The sequence below is a fragment of the Somniosus microcephalus genome, chromosome 11 (assembly GCF_052327205.1).
Source record: "Somniosus microcephalus isolate GS21.2 chromosome 11, FLI_Smic_1.0, whole genome shotgun sequence".
Classification (NCBI taxonomy): domain Eukaryota; kingdom Metazoa; phylum Chordata; class Chondrichthyes; order Squaliformes; family Somniosidae; genus Somniosus; species Somniosus microcephalus.
In genome coordinates, this window is record NC_140997.1 from 81,341,955 (window position 1) to 81,356,368 (window position 14,414).

A 14,414-nucleotide genomic window follows, 5' to 3' on the forward strand; every position below is an offset into this window, starting at 1 on the left:
TTGATCACCAAGAATCAAGATGAGGACTTTATTACTGCTTCTGAGCGTTATCCTGCTCGCGGGCGGGGCGTTCAATCGACTGAAGAAATGTAAGAAAATCACACCTGGAAAAACAGTCCATCTGTGCCGAAGAGATATTCTCCAGTGCAAAGACAAGAATCTTAAAGCTTTCGGATCCTGGAACGTGACTAAATGGGACTTCTGTAATGGACTACTAAAACAGGAACATCGGGAAGTACATTTGGACAATAGAAACAGATGGGGTTTGCCATGTAATCACTGGGTACCTTAGATGGTTATCATGGAATGATAAAAGGGGGGAATGAGGATATAGAATGCAAAAAAATGGTAACAACTCGCTTCGCATAGCCAAGGACCCTGTCAATCTAAAATGGAGGATCCTGTCAGCATAAAATGGTGGTGAAATGTCGACATCGCTGAGTCACTTGCATATTGTAAGAAATGATCATGTTAACTCAAGAAACTGTGAAGGCAGCAGGAAGTAAAATAAAAGAAGCTAAACTGATCTGTGGCTGCTAATATGGCTGGCACCCACGATGTCACACCTTGCTGGTGGAAACAGTGTAGGGCGGAGTGCAGAGGTTATACAGACAATAGGCGATCAGAAAACACATTACCATGATTGCAAACGCATTACCATAATGATTAGGTGATCGTGAAACCATTACCAGCATATTTACTTAACTATAAACCATTCAGTGAAATGTGACTTCTTTGTTTCATACTGCCAGGCCAGGAAATCAAATTAAATGTATACGTGTACAGCTCGGGATTGGTGCAGACTGTACGATGTGTTAATGTCTTCTCAAATGCAAGTATAATAATGTGGCACACTGTATGAAAGATTGCTTGCTCTGGTTTAACCTGTCGGGACTCTTCTGGAGTCAGGACTGTGCTGCATCAGAGTAAGTCTCCCGGGATGACGGAATAAAAACTGTTGAACTCCACCAGTATTCGACTCAGTGTTTGTACTGAACCAGATTGAGGACCAAAAGAATCCGTTTCAACAAGATAAAGGGGACGTATGACAGATGTCAGCTTGATAATACGAGGAAGAATCAGGCTGAATATTAAAAGTAAAAAAGCAATAAGAGGGGTAAAGAGATAGTACGAGAATAGAATGACGGCTAACATAAAAGGGAATACAATGGTCTTCTACAGGCATATTAACAGTAAAAGGGGTCAGGGGAGCGGTGGGGCCGATTAGGGACCAAAATGGAGATCTATCGGTGGCAGCAGAGGGCATGGCTAAGGTACTAAATGAGTACTTTGTATCAGTGTTTACCAAGCAAGAGGACTTTGCCAAAGCTATAGTAAAGGAGGAAGTTACTGGGATACTGGATGAGATCAAAATAAAGAGGTACTAGAAAGGTTGGCGATAATTAAAGTGGATAAGTCATCCGGCCCAGATGGGGTGCGTCCTAGGTTGCTGAGGGAAGTAAGGGTAGAAATTGCAGAGGTGCTGGCCACAATCTTCCAATCTTCCTTAGATACAGGGGTGGTGCCAGAGGACTGGACGATTGTAATTGTTACACCCTTGTTCAAAAAAAGGGGAGCAGGATGAACCTGACAATTCCAGGCCAGCCAGTTTAACGTCTGTGGTGGGGAAACTTTAGAAACAATAATCCAGGAGAAAATTAACAGCCATTTGGATAAGCATGGATAAAGGAGAGCCAGAGTAGATTTGTTCACGGGCAATCATGTTTGACTAACTTGATTGAGCTTTTTGATGAGGTAACAGAGAGGGTGGATGAGGGAAGTGCAGTTGATGTGTATATGGACTTTCAGAAGGCATTTGATAAAGTACCACATATTAGGCTTATTAGTAAAATTGAAGCCCAAGGGATAAAAGGGGCAGTAGCTGCATGGATACAAAATTGGCTAAGGGATAGAAAACAGAGCTGTGGTGAATGGCTGTTTTTCGGACTGGAGGGAGGTATACAGTGGTATTCCCCAGGATTCAGTTCTACGATCACTGCTGTTTTTGATATACATTAATGACTTGGACTTGGGGGTACAGGGCACAATTTCGAAATTTACAGATGACACGAAACTTGGAAGTGTAGTAAACCGTGTGTAAGATAGTAATAGACTCCAAGAGGACATAGACAGACTGGTGGAATGGGTGGACACATGGTAGATGAAATTCAACGCAGAAAAGTGTGAGGGGATACATTTTGGTAGGAAAAACGGCAAGAGACAATACATGCGGGAGGGGGAAGATCCAGTTGTCATGGTGCATGTCGAGACAAATGACATAGGGAAGAAAAAGGAGGCGGTCCTGCTAAGGGAATATCAGCAGCTAGAAACTAAATGAAAAAACAGGACCCCACGTGTGGCTATCTCGGGATTACTACCCGAGCCACGTGCTAATTGGAATAGGGATAGACAGATCAAGAAAGTGAATGCATGGCTGAAAGAGTGGTGTGGGAAGGAGGGGTTCAGTTTCATGGGTCACTGGCACCAGTACTGGAACAGGAAGGAGCTGTACCGCTGGAACAAGCTCCACCTAAACCTGAATGCGACCAGTGTCCTAGCGGAAAGGATAAATAGGGCTGTGGATAAGACTTTGAGCTAGTAAGACGCGGAAAGGAATCTGAAAATAACATCAGCCTGAAGATAAAAGAAATAGGAGATGACAGTAAAGGTTAGGCCAAAGTAAGGCATAAGGGCAACATAAACAGATACAGTTATAGATTATAAGTATAAAATGACTTAAAAATAAAGTGGGGAATGATTAATAAAAACAAATTAAATTGCCTGTATAGCAATACGCACCGCATCTGAAACAAAACGGGGGAACTGGAGACAATACTTTGTAGTGAGGCGCCATATATAGTAGGGATGACTGAACACGGCAACAGGACTGGTAGTTAATATTGCAGGATCTAACATATTTAGTAAGGATAGAGAAGGAAGAAGGGGTGATGGGGTAGCTGTACTAATTAGAGATAACAATGACAGTAGAAAAAAAGGATATAGCTACATTAAGGTAGAAACAGAATCCATATGGATTGAGATAAAGGATAACAAGGGATTGATCACGCTAATAAGGGCTGTAAGATTCGCAATTTTCAGCAAAAATCACGCAAGAAAACTGGATAAAATGAGACTGTTTATTGACCAAAGTAAGCTTGCACAGAAAAACCTTTGATAAAAGGGCATACAAAATGGCCGCCAGGCCCCGTGATCAGTTTATGAACCATTTTATTTCTGTTACTGCAAGCCAGACAGGCTTGTGGATTGAAGACAGTGAGCCCACGAAAGCCAGTCTCTGGGAACCGAAACTCAGAGCAACAGCATACATATTCAATGGATTATAAGTACAGGATGGGGCCCATCAAGATATGGGCGGACAATGTAAAAACACTTATACCCATTTATCGTACAAAGGAAAAACCGTTTAGCAGCCATCAAGGAAAATGTCCGGACCGATCAATATGCGAACCGAGCCACGGTGACAATGCAAAAGACATTGAAAGACATTATCGGCCAGGAAGGCCAGTTTAAGTTATCACCGGCTCCGTTACAAGACAAAGCGCCCCTGCAGAGATTTCTGCCCGCCAAAATTAATACAAAGACAGGACTATGATTTGGCGGGAGATAAGACTGTCCCAAAAGAGTATAACTATGGATTGAAAGTCCATCTAAGTTACTTAAGACTTCGGGTTACTTGAACAACTTCTTCTTCACTGCCACGGCTTCTTGTTGGGCGACTTCAGGCTTCCATTTCTTCAAGAACTTTCTTCTACGAGGAACGAACGAAGGGCGGACGGTGCCCGGATCGGCGCCTCTTCCACTTCGGCAGATCGATGAAAACGTTTTCGTCTTTTTAAAGACGGACGGTTTCGGTAAAAGGACAACGTGGTCGGTGTTCAGCCAAACAAGGCTCGGCCACGACGAGAAGACGACGAGGGTGGCCCGGGTACTGGGGTCGGGAGATCATCGACGACCCAGGCCGACGGAGAAGAAACCCTCTGGAGGACTGGCGATCTAGGCCACAAGATTCTCCCATGTGCATAACCTGCATCTAGGTCTGCTCCATGAACAAAAACCCACGATTGTGGATCTCAACCTTAACGAGCGCTCATCGAGGCTCGGTCTACCCCACCGCCTCGAGGGAGGAGAGAATATCGACTGCGCCAGAAGTTTCCAAATCCACGTGACGACGGAAAGCGGTGCCAAAAAGGCTGCGAACCCCCTTTTCTCGCGATTTCGAGAGTGGTGAGCATGATCCCAAGTTCCCCAGGTCGAAACTTAGTTTAGGTATAGGGGAGGGAGTTAAGGGAAATCGTAATGTGTTTCCCCTTTTACGATGTGCCGTGTGTTCCCCATTTCCATAGAGTCAAGTTCATAAATTTGTGCATGATTGTAGTAACTTTAATCTGTGCCTATGACATGTATTTTGTAATGCTTCAAACTGTTTAAAAATAAAAGCATCCATTTCGTGCTATTCAACCTGGTCTATTGAGTTCTTTCTCTGCACTACTGTTCTCTGCACCTAAGTCCAAGGTCTAGAACCGTAGGGGGAGTGGGTCGAACCACTCAAGGGTAATTATTGCACGAAGCCTGGCAGGAGACCAGAAAGAGCAAGAGAAACCCCCTACAGAAATGGCGACCGCGGCAGGACCTTGGCAGCAGGAAAGTAGTGTGTTAGATCAAGATCTGAATAAACGAAATGTGATGGATGAAAGAATAGCAGATTATGTTTTCGGAAAAGTCAACCTCACAAAACAATGGATATCTGATCTACTAAGGGATAGGCGCCCGCTAGACGCAGCCATCAAGTGGACAGCGGGTAGAGAGCATAAGAAATCTGTAGAAAAGGCGGTCTGGCTGATGTGCTACAAGAAGCAAGTCCAGCTTTTGGACCAGGTAGTTGCAGCACAGACAGTCCAGATCAACGGCTTGCTTAAAGGCGTAGAGGAAAAGGTTGCGGGAGGTCAAAAACTGATTGAATCGCTTGACGCGCTGAACCAGGAACGCCGCTCTGTAATTCGCTGCCACGAAACCCGGGTAGAATATTTAAAATGTCAGGTCGTTGAGGCCAAGGCCAGTGAAGGTAGAATGAGAGAGAGGTGTTCCCGTCTAGCCAAACAAGTAGATGCCCAAGAGGAAAAGCTCCTGGGAGCCAGGGCAGCATATAAGATGGCCATGGAGGATAGATCTGAGAACACCGACCACAGCACTTGCCGCCGGGAGCTAGAGGACCTGAGAAAGGCCCTAGCGAAGGCAAACGGGTTGGTGTGTCTCATAAATCCACCAGCGAGTCAGCTGTTGCTAGCCAAGGAATCCAAAAGACCGATTCCACAAGAGGCAGTTGGGGTACCAACCCCCGAACCTTCTGCGCCTCCTGCCTATGAGGAGTCTTGGACTCCGGGACAGGAGACGGAGACGGTAGAGGAAGAGAGCCCTGAGGTAGAGCAACCCCAGACAGTAGAGTCGGGGTCGGCGCCAATGTGTCCAACGAGACACCGGAGGATCGGTCCAAATGAAGAAAATGGCGATGACGGACCCCTTGAGAGTCAGATCATAATGCCTCATAGCGCACGACAGCTAAGAGAGATGATAAGTCACATCCCAAAACTCTCCGAGTCAGGAGATCCCTCCGTGCATTTCAGGGACGTGGAGCAGACCGCAGCAGTCAATGACTGCGACGGGGTTGAACAGTCTAAAATGCTGCTGTTCTCCCTGGACAGTTCGCTCCTCCAGTGTCTCCCTGACGAGAGCAAGAGAGGGCACAGGGACTATGAGTTGCTACGGGATGAGATTCTGGAGATCATGGGAGAGGGGGACGGAACTCCGTTCCTCCGTTTAGAAAAGACAGTGCAGCTAGAGGGAGAACCCCCACGGGTTTTCGCCGACAGGTTGTGGCCAGTGTATCGGCGCAGCTGCCCGGGCGGGCCGGCCCGGGCCGGGCTGGATGGCGAACAAAGGGCTCACTGGCTTCGGTGCCTGGTAGCAGGTTGCCTGCCAGTAGTGAAGGAACAGGCCAAAGCATGGTTTGACCCCACTAACGCCCGCTCCACGGAGGAAGTAGTACTAGATCAGCTCACGATCAGTTATAGAAACAACAAGGGCAAGAAAACGCCTGTTGTGAAAGGAAAGGTGCATGAGGTGAGACCCGCAGCCTCTGCTAAAAAGGAATGGCGTCAGGAGGGAAATCGCCATCCCCAAGCAAATAGCAGTTGTTACGGGTGTGGGAAGGAGGGTCATTGGCGCAAGGACTGTAGGAATCCTTGGAAGGATAAGAGAGAGCGTTCGCCGCAGCCCAAGATCAAGCCCAAGCCCGAGTCGCCAACGGCCCGAGAGTTTACCCAACACCAGCACAACCACAAGTGCAGGCCGCTGCCCCAACACCAGTCCAGAACCCAACCGTAGCCTCTGCCCCGAATAAAGGGGGTGGTGCGGTTGTGGACCCCGCTGCGATCGAGTCAGTCTTGGAGACTATGCGGTCTCTGATGACCTGGCAGGGGAAGGTAGCGGTTGCTAACAGCCCTATCGCCCCCGAGACCCCAGCCGAAACACCTAAATGACTGACGCCCGCGCAGCCCATCTACTTGTGTCCGCTCCGCTATGACGCTTGGAGAAGACCTGTGGTGGAGATGGAGGTGGAGAAACAAAGGGGTAGTTACCTGTTGGATACGGGAGCTTCGTGTACCGTGATCCACACGGACAAACCTTTTGCCTCACCTCTGTCCGCCCAGGCTCCATATTTAGTAGCGGGTTTCACAGGTAGAGCACAGGCTGGCGCGCACTCCCTCCCGCTCTCCATTCAGTTGGGAGCGCTCCACACCACATGGACGTGCATCCTATTGAAGTGGAAAGAGGGGGGGGGGAAAGGCATCCTCGGGGCTGATTTCTTGGTGGAACACGGGATCCTCGTGGACCTGAGAAATCACTGTCTCTGGGGAGCCGAGGGCAGTTTAGGTAAGGTAGTCGTAATCCCGGGGAAGGAAGAAAAGGGGGCCCTGTGCACTATGAAGCCGTCAGGAGGTTACGATCTCGAGCTCATGATAACAAACGTCCCAACGGACTTGCAGGCGCGTGTGTCAGAAAATCTGACCGCGTTCGCCACCCACAAGCACGACTGCGGGAGAGTCACTGGGTTCGAAGTCAGCGTAGACGGGGACCCTATGATCCGACCCCAAAAGCAGTATAATTTCCCCAAGGAGGCAGAACCCGACATGGAGACAGCAATATCTTCATTGGTACAGCAGGGCGTGTTGAGGACGATAGCCACCCACGTGAACTCCCCATTATGGCCGGTAAAGAAACCGGACAATTCGTGGAGAGCCACAGTGGACTATAGAGTCCTCAATAGTAATATCCCAGCCTGCGCGCCCACGGTAGCAGCAGTTGCAGACTTAATAGGGAGTATTCCAGCATCGGCGACCACATTCACGGTGCTGGACATCTCGAACGGTTTTTGGTCCATTCCGCTGCGGCGGGAGGACCAGTACAAGTTTGCCTTTACTTTCAAAGGGCAACAGTACACTTGGAACTGCTTACCACAGGGTTTTCACAACAGCCCCAGCATTTTCCATCAGTGCATGGCGGGGAGTTTGAAAGAGTTCAGCCAGCCCAACCAGATAGTGCAGTATGTGGACGACTTACTCCTGTTCACAGATACAAGGGAGCAGCACGGCCCACTGTTAGCCGAATTGTTGGAACTGTTAGAAAGGAAGGGTTTCAAAGTAAACCCAAAGAAAGCCCAGATCGGCCAGCAGGAAGTTAAATTCCTGGGTCTGGCCATCCGCGCTGGGGAAAGAGCCATAGATAAGGCCAGACGGGAATCTATACAAGATCTGCCGATTCCCAACACAGTAACGGGTGTAAGGTCCTTTTTGGGATTGACCGGGTACTGCAGAGATTTCATCGAGGACTATGCTGCCACAGCGGCCCCGCTACTTCGACTCTTACACAAGGGAGTCGAGTGGTCTTGGGACGAGGGGTGCCAGGCAGCATTCAAGAAGTTGAAAAGAGATCTGCAGACCGCGCCAGCCCTAGGGGCCATAGATGGGGGGAGAGGAGTTCTTTCTGGAGGTAGCCGCTAGTGGGGACAGCCTGAGCGCAGTGCTGCTCCAAGAGCGGCACGGCAAGCTAAGACCAGTAGTTTATTCCTCCAGGGTGCTCACGGATGTGGAGAGGAGTTTCTCCAATTGCGAACGGCATCTCCTGGCCACGCATTGGGCTGTGAACAGATCAGTGATCTTCACAGGGACCTCTCCCATTACGCTCCTCACCCATCACACCCCCACGAAGATGCTTCTGGACGGGAGGATTAAGGATGGGACCGTAAGCAGCGCTTGGATTGCGCGCTGGACCCTCCTCCTTTCCCAGATGGATCTCAAAGTTAAAGGCCTCTGCGCGCCAAGGCTCGCAGCCAATATGGCATATCCCGGGACAGCCCATCAATGTTCCGTAGAAGGGGTATGGGAAGTTAACATAGGTTTACGGGCCGGGATACATCCCACGGGCCGCGAGATCTACGTAGACGGTTCTAGCACTGTAGCTGACGGCAAGCGACTCACAGGGTGTGGAGTTTATGACCCTGCGGCAAACTTTGCCCTGGCAATTAAGCTCCCCAGCACTATGAGCGCGCAGCAGGCTGAACTGTCCGCGGTGGCGTACGTGGTTACCCACCCCGAGATTTTCCCAACCCCATACACGATTTGCTCAGACAGCATGTTCACGTGCAATTCGTGTACAGAGTACCTCGCCATCTGGTCCCGACGCGGGTACACCTCCGCGGACGGGCGGCCTTTAACAGTTAAGCCCTTGCTGGAGAAGATCCTAGCAGCTGTGGGGGAGAAAGGAGAGGTGTTCATCCATAAGGTGAAGGCTCACTCCACTACAGAACCCCGCAGTCAGGGCAACCAGCAGGCGGATGCGCTAGCCAGGGAGGGTGCCCGCAACGGCATTCTCTGGGACCCATACGAACCCGGACCCGTGGCGGCGATCCAAGGCAGGGAGGGAATTCCCGGGAACACAGGGGTGGCACCGCCCCCAGACCTAAAGACCGTCCAAACCCTGGATCCCGCCCTAAAAGCAGTCCTAAAAGCCATCACAGAGGGCAAACAGGTAGAAGGTCCGTACAGTACGGCAGCCCTCACAGTCAAAGAAGGTATGCTGTTCCGAGAGGAGCAGTGGGTTGTGCCGCAGCAGCACCGAAGGGAATTCCTGCAATTGGCCCACGAGGGTCCAGGAGCGGGACACCCCGGACCTGAGGTCACCTGGCAACGGGTGGAGCAGGCGGGATGGTGGCCGGGACTTCGGGACGATGTCCGCGAGTTCTGCGCAAGCTGTCTTGTGTGTGCTGCTAACAACCCAGACCCCCACAAAAGGAAGGTGCCCATGGGGCACATCAGGAGGGTAGAGGGACCATGGCAGTCGATTCAGGTCGACTACATAGGGCCCCTGCCCGCCGCCCAGGGAGGCTATAAGTACTGCCTTGTCCTGGTAGATGTGTTCACCAAATGGGTAGAAGCCTTCCCGTGCAGAACAGCTACGGCACTGGGTACTGCTAAGATCTTGATTCGGGAAGTGTTCTCACGGTGGGGACTCCCCCGTTTTGTAGAGTCCGACCAAGGGAGTCAGTTCACCGGTCAAGTAATGCAGAACGCCCTCAGGCTCTTGGGCATTGAGGGAAAGTGGCACGTAGCATACAATCCCCAGTCATCCGGGATTGTTGAGCGTATGAATCGGACCCTCAAGGAAAAGCTGAGGAAAGAGACAATGGGCTCGCCCCAGAAATGGGCGGAGGTCCTGCCTTTAGTCCTCATGGGGATCCGAGCCAGCCAGTCCAAAAGCACGGGGTATTCCCCGCACGAGTTAATGACTGGAAGGATCATGCGAACACCCACCCATGTGCTAGCCCCGGTGCTCACTGAGGGCCAGCTCCGAGAGGTGAAACGGGACAAATTCGCCCAAACCCTCTTGGAGCGCCTGAGACAGATTTATGGGCAGGCGGCTGGGAACATGGGAAGACAGCACCAGGGAAATAAACTGTTGTTGGAACCTCGGAAACAACAAGAGTGGGTAGTCGGGGACCAGGTCATGGTCCGAAACTACGCCAGGGTAGGGAGTTTTGAACCACTGTACATGGGGCCATACAGCATTGTAGACAAAGCCAGCCCCATGGTTTATGCAGTGAAGACGCCCCGACGTACCAAATGGTTTCACATCAACCAGTGTAAACTGTTTAAACCGGGTACACAAGGGCCACCAAAGGGGACCAGGTCTGAGAACAAAGATCCTCAGCCTGTAACAGAGTCACAGACCACACAGGCTGGAGCAGTAGCCTGCGTGAAGGGAGAGGCCATCCCATTGGAGTGGGAGGTCTCATCTTTTGAATGGGATTTAGGCAGGGGAGAGCCCGAACAGCTCAACCTTGCTTTAGACCCAATCACGGAGGAGGAAGAGTCAGAGGACGGCAGTCCCGCCCTCGACTCAAGCTTGGGGGAGGTAGGGAGTGGGGGTGGAGACTCGTTACCTGTAGGGACAGGTGAGGTGGAGTCGGAAGCCACAGATCCCGACCCCGGGGGGGCGGAGCCTGAGGGAGGGGAGCTGGAGCCGGCAGCTGTGGAGGAACCACAGGCTGTAACGGTAACAGTCACGACCCCAGGTCCATCGGCCCCGGGAGCCCAACCCAAAGCAGCCCCTCGTAGGTCGGCTCGAGCGCCCCAGCCCAGAAAATTTTGGCCAGATTCTCCCCATCCTCCCCAACCACGGTTTAAAGCAGCCCCAGGAAGACATGATCCCCGTTCAGCAGCGACAGGCTGCGGGGGATCAAGGCCAAAGATCAATGCAGCCCCACCGCAGGGTGTGGCACACGACAGACCTCACAGGGATTCGGAAAGCCGCCCCACGGAGGGCGGCGCTGTACATAAGTTAAGATAGGTAATTATGGTCATAGTTTAAGGAATGTAAAGTATATGGTGTTAAGAGTACAATTTTGAGGTCTGCCCGGTATGTGTGTTTGTTAGGGAGCGGGGTCCAGGAACCCGCGCGTCCAATTAATTTAGGCCAGCACCTATCGGGAGCCCGGCTACATCATTTTGTTGGTTACAGAAACCTGGGATACGATGGAAAGGATTGTCGTCGCGTTCATGGCGATCGGGTGCGGGTGGGCCTACCGAGGCCGCACCAAGGACGTCATCATTTTCGGGTGCTCCGGGGACACGGCCCCCATCGCAACGGATGGGACGGGGGAGCGAGAGGTAGAGGAAACCGCCACCTACTTCCACCAAGGGAGATGGCCAGGTTGGCTGGGAACGAATTCTACGGAATATTCCAGCAATTTCGGTTTTGCCTACCAAGAGACTTCATTAACGTGCCCTCGAGTGAGGATCCTAGCGCCCAGAGTCAGCGTCACCGTGGGAAAGAGGATTTGTCTGGTGTGCAATGGGAACGTACCACCAAGGCGATGGTGGTGGCTACGAAAGCTGGGAAAGGACATGAGAAACTCTACGGTCGAGTGGGAGCGACTGGGTAATAATACCCATCGGACTATTACGGGAACTCACGGACAATTACGTGTGTGTTGGGACAAATGGTGGGAACCGGATGAGGGAATATATGTCTGTATGTGGGGTTCGAGACACGTCTGCCCCAAGGGCGTGTCCATCTTCTTCCAGAGGCAGTGGCAGGATGAAGGGAAGGGGATGAGATGGGATGTTAGCACTCGAGCGTGCGGAGCCCCATACTCCCCTATTCCGGTGAACGCCACTGAACTCATCACCCGCCCACGCAAGCCCCTGCCCACGCTTCCGGTAGCACTAGCCCAGAAAGGAGGGTGCCCAACCACCACCAAGGGACCCGGGAACGGTTTAGTATTGGTACCCACCGGTCAGGTGCTGTACCAAGGGGTACACTACGCGGTGGCCTCAGTGATTTTAAATCTCACTGAGGTAAGATTGCCGGAGTGGTGTCCCAAAGAAACGGAACAATTATACCAGGTCCTGTTAACCAGTATGTTTAGACAATTTTACGAATTTGACTTTGCCGACATCGACAGAGACAAATTATACACCACACCGCCAGAAGTTTTGGATCGAGTCGGGAGGCAAAGAAGGGGTACTGTAAATGACATATTCACTGCTTTTAATACCGGGACATCTGTTGTCAACGCTCTAGATAACGTGGAGCTGCAGACACAGATCAACGGTTTAAAAGCCCAGTTAAGGAACATATTGACAGACGAAAACAAGGTCGTGGGTTCTGAGTTGCATGAGGACCAGGCCATGACACTACACTTTAAGGACATAATTGCTGAGCTGGAGAAACACGCGAGAACGGTAAATGCACTCATTAAGGAGGATCGGAATGCGTCCGATCAAGCTGCGCAAAACGAGGCCTGTGTGCTGTACGGGGCGTGGTTATTGGGCGAGGGCCGCAGTAATCTTGAGGATTTAAAACAGGGTTTGGTCCCGTCCTGGATCAGCAACAAGCACTTGCAAGCGTTCCACCCTTTTGAGAATGCATTAAGCCCGTGCCAGCTCAGACTAGCCGCAGAAGCATACCCAGTTCCAGTGGACTGCGGACATTCGAATCACACTATTATGGGAATAGTAGTAAGAATGCCGGTGTTGGGTCCCGCAGCAAAGCCCGCCCCGGTATACAGAGTAGAGAACATTGGAGTCATTCAGGGGGGCGCACACATTCGTTACGCAGTGGTCCCGCCTTACGTCATCAGATGGGAGCGTACGATGACAGGCACCGACCTCTCGGGATGTCGGAGCCGGCGAGCACACATCATCCTGTGTCCCCAGCACTTGAATGCCTTTTTGAAACCACAGTGCGGGTTCAGAACCGCTAGCGCGAAGCCGGTGAATTGCACCATGGAGGCAATGGCAGAGGACCATGTGCCCCCACAGGTAGCATATATCGGGGGTGGGACATACTGCGTCACCACTGCAGCGCCTCAGTACCGATATGGACAACACGAGTGGTGTTCGGTCGGTGATAGCAGTTTCTGTTTCAAACCCAGGGCCGAGGTTCAAGTGGCACAACAACGAATTGTTCCCATTCCTGCGCCCTCCACCGTACACATCACTATCAAAGAGAATTTCACAGACTTACAACGATTTGTCGCGCATTTTGGTTATGTCATTCCCCCTCTTCCCGAACACCTCACCAAGATTTTAAAAGCCGTTATAATTTCGCAGAAACATTTCTACACACTGGAGCAGAAGGCTTTAGAGATAGGAAAAGACATATTGGACATAACCATCCCACCATGGTGGGACTTGTTCACCAACATAGAGGTCCCCACCTGGATTAGAATAGCATCCCATATCCTAGTAGTATGTCAGGTTTTGATTGTGATATTTTTGCTCTTCGTGCATTGCAAAAGAGGCAAACGCCTCCAGAGGCACGAGAACACAGGAGAATGGAGAGAACGCTATGTGCGAATGGGGGAAGCAGATACCCCACTCTAAGCTGCTAGTATAAGATTAAGCGTCCCTCCATTTAAAAAAAATTTTTGTTGATTCTTTTGGGTTATAAGGAAATAAGTATTGTTATGTTATTAGTTGTTCTTAAGTTTTTTTGGATTAATAAAAGATGCATGCAGATGGCGCAAAAGGGTATCAACCCCTGCCCATCTGACAGGTGAAGGTGTTATAGTTTAAGATTTGCTGTCTATGATTCCAAATGTGCATGAGGTAATTTTCATTTTCTCCGGAAATGGGAACTGCATGTGTCGTGAGGGGCATAGATAGTTAAGTGCCAGGAATGTTTGGATGTGGGGAATCAGGGAAAATTTGCTCATCAAGGATTATTGATACTTTAAGCAAGCTATCAGTATCACAGGGGGGCCTGTAAGATTCGCAATTTTCAGCAAAAATCACGCAAGAAAACTGGATAAAATGAGACTGTTTATTGACCAAAGTAAGCTTGCACAGAAAAACCTTTGATAAAAGGGCATACAAAATGGCCGCCAGGCCCCGTGATCAGTTTATGAACCATTTTATTTCTGTTACTGCAAGCCAGACAGGCTTGTGGATTGAAGACAGTGAGCCCACGAAAGCCAGTCTCTGGGAACCGAAACTCAGAGCAACAGCATACATATTCAATGGATTATAAGTACAGGATGGGGCCCATCAAGATATGGGCGGACAATGTAAAAACACTTATACCCATTTATCGTACAAAGGAAAAACCGTTTAGCAGCCATCAAGGAAAATGTCCGGACCGATCAATATGCGAACCGAGCCACGGTGACAATGCAAAAGACATTGAAAGACATTATCGGCCAGGAAGGCCAGTTTAAGTTATCACCGGCTCCGTTACAAGACAAAGCGCCCCTGCAGAGATTTCTGCCCGCCAAAATTAATACAAAGACAGGACTATGATTTGGCGGGAGATAAGACTGTCCCAAAAGAGTATAA

At 50.5% G+C, this 14,414-nt stretch overlaps 1 protein-coding gene across 4 annotated transcripts in view; it reads right to left on the reverse strand.

Annotated features, from left to right (window-relative positions):
- Positions 1 to 14,414, reverse strand: part of eef2kmt (eukaryotic elongation factor 2 lysine methyltransferase) — a 73,950-nt gene that overhangs the window by 19,591 nt on the left and 39,945 nt on the right. The window lies entirely within an intron of this gene.